This window comes from Theropithecus gelada, chromosome 12 (genome assembly GCF_003255815.1).
Source record: "Theropithecus gelada isolate Dixy chromosome 12, Tgel_1.0, whole genome shotgun sequence".
NCBI lineage: Eukaryota > Metazoa > Chordata > Mammalia > Primates > Cercopithecidae > Theropithecus > Theropithecus gelada.
Window position 1 is genome coordinate 54825745 of NC_037680.1, and position 2378 is coordinate 54828122.

The window sequence follows — 2378 nt, forward strand, 5'->3', positions numbered from 1 at the left end:
GAAAAGTGGTTTCCAGGAGATGGGAGTAGAAAATGGGACATTAATATTTAAAGGGTACATACAGAATTGCAATTTTGCAAGAGAAAGAGTTCTGGAGATTGGTTGCACAACAATGTGAATGTACTTGACACTGCTGAACTGTGCACCTAAAAATAGGATGGTAATTTTTTTTTTTTTTTCCGAGATGGAGTCTTGTTCTGTCACCCAGGCTGGAGTGCAATGGAGCAATATCAGCTCACTGCAACCTCCACCTCCCGGGTTCCAGCAATTCTCCCGCCTCAGCCTCCTGAGTAGCTGGGACTATAGGTGAGCACCACCACGCCCAGCTAATTTTTGTATTTTTAGTAGAGACGGGGTTTCACCATGTTAGGCTGGTCTCGAACACCTGACCTCATGATCCGCCCCCACCTCGGCCTCCCAAAGTGCTGGGATTACGGGCATGAGCCACTGTGCCTGGCCTAGGATGGTAAATTTTATGTTATGTATATTTTACCGCAAGTAAAATTTTTGAATTAAAAAAATGATGTTTATCTATATCCATGTTGTACCGTTGTTAATTTCCTTGTTTTAATATTGCACTGTATTTATGTAAGATGTAACCACTGAAGGACTTGGTGAAAGGTACAGGGACATCTCCATACTACCTTTGCAACTTCCTGTGAATCTGTAATTAGTTTAGAGCAAAAAGTATTAATTTCATGCTTGTGTTAAAAAAAAAAAAAAGATAAAAAAAAGGAAGTTATAGACTGCCAATCTCTTGGACCAGGATAATAGAACTTTACAAACAGAGAGATTAAAACCTATTTACCCACAGTTTGCCCATGATGGTAACTTTGATCAGAAAGAATCTCACAAGCTGGGACCCAGCAGGACCAAGTAATCCATGTCATGATTATTACAAGTTATCAGCCTTCCAGGGAAGTGGAGTTTACAAGCTTTCCCTTTGGCATGGGGCCTAGGTGATGGCCTCCTGTTGAGCAGAGTCCCCAACAATAATTACCTTGTATGTCAAAGGCCTCATTTCCACAAAACAGTAAACCATAAAATATAGCGCAGATTCTCTCCATGTATATCACTCAATATCACACTGTAGAGGCATGTAACTGATAGTACTGCCTCTGGCCCATGCCAAATTGCAAGTGGCAGATTTTTTTTTTCCTTTTGAATTAAGAAACACAAGATTTACCCCTTTTTTTGGAAAAGTGTTAAGAGTCCAGCACCCCCAATAACTAGGGTCTACAGATGTCTAAAAGTTATTACTCTTGGTCTGTCTTAACTATCAATTCTCTTAATCTGGGTAACCTGAATTTTTTTTTTTTTTTTTTTTTGAGACAGAGTCTCGCTCTGTGGCCCAGGTTGGAGGGCAGTGGTGCCATCTCAGCTCACTTCAATCCCCACCTCCCGGGTCCAAGCGATTTTCCTGCCTCAGCCTCCCTAGTAGCTGGGATTACAAGCATGCACCATCACACCCAGCTACTTTTTGTATTTTTAGTAGAGACGGGGTTTCATCATGTTGGCCAGGCTGGTCTCGAACTCCTGACCTAAGGTGATCCACCCGCCTCCCAAAGTGCTGGGATTACAGGCGTGAGCCACTGCACCTGGCCTGGATAACCTCAAAATTTTAAATGAAGGGATTGGAGGTAACATCTAGGATTTTATCTAGTTCTGTCTTCTATGATTCAAACCCCAAATTCTCCACTGGAATGACTGCTGCTGGAATCAATATTCCTGGCTGCGTGTCTCTGAAAAAAAGCTCTCACATAAGGCTAATGAGAGGGAAAACTAAGGGAGGATCTCTCCTTTCAAGGCCACATAGTCAGGGTTGTTCAATAGGCATACAAAGTGAAGACATATTTACCCATTCACCATGAAAAAACACCTTTATAAAGGGCCCAATACCTGGGCTTAATAGCTTCATTTCTTGTGTGATCTTGCAGTATACATCAAAAAATTAACAAATAACATCCAGTGACGTGATCTTGGCTCACTGCAAACTCCGCCTCCCGGGTTCCAGCGATTCTCCTGTCTCGGCCTCCCAAGTAGCTGGGATTACAGGCATGCACCATCACAGCCGGCTAATTTTGTATTTTTAGTGGAGACGGGGTTTCTTTCTCCATGTTGGTCAGGATGGTCTCGAACTACCGACCTCAGGTGATCAGCCCGTCTTGGCCTCCCAAAGTGCTGGGATTACAGGCGTGGGCCACCGCGCCCGGCTCGCCCCGCCCCCTGCAATTTCTAAACTGTATCTGTCTCCTCCCAAGCCCTTGTTCCTTCATCCCCCACCCGGTGCAGATTCAGACAAGCATTTTAGTTCCTAAGCCTCGCGCTGCTCTCAGCTCCCGCGCCTCTGAGCTGCCCACACCCCTCCCAATCCCCTC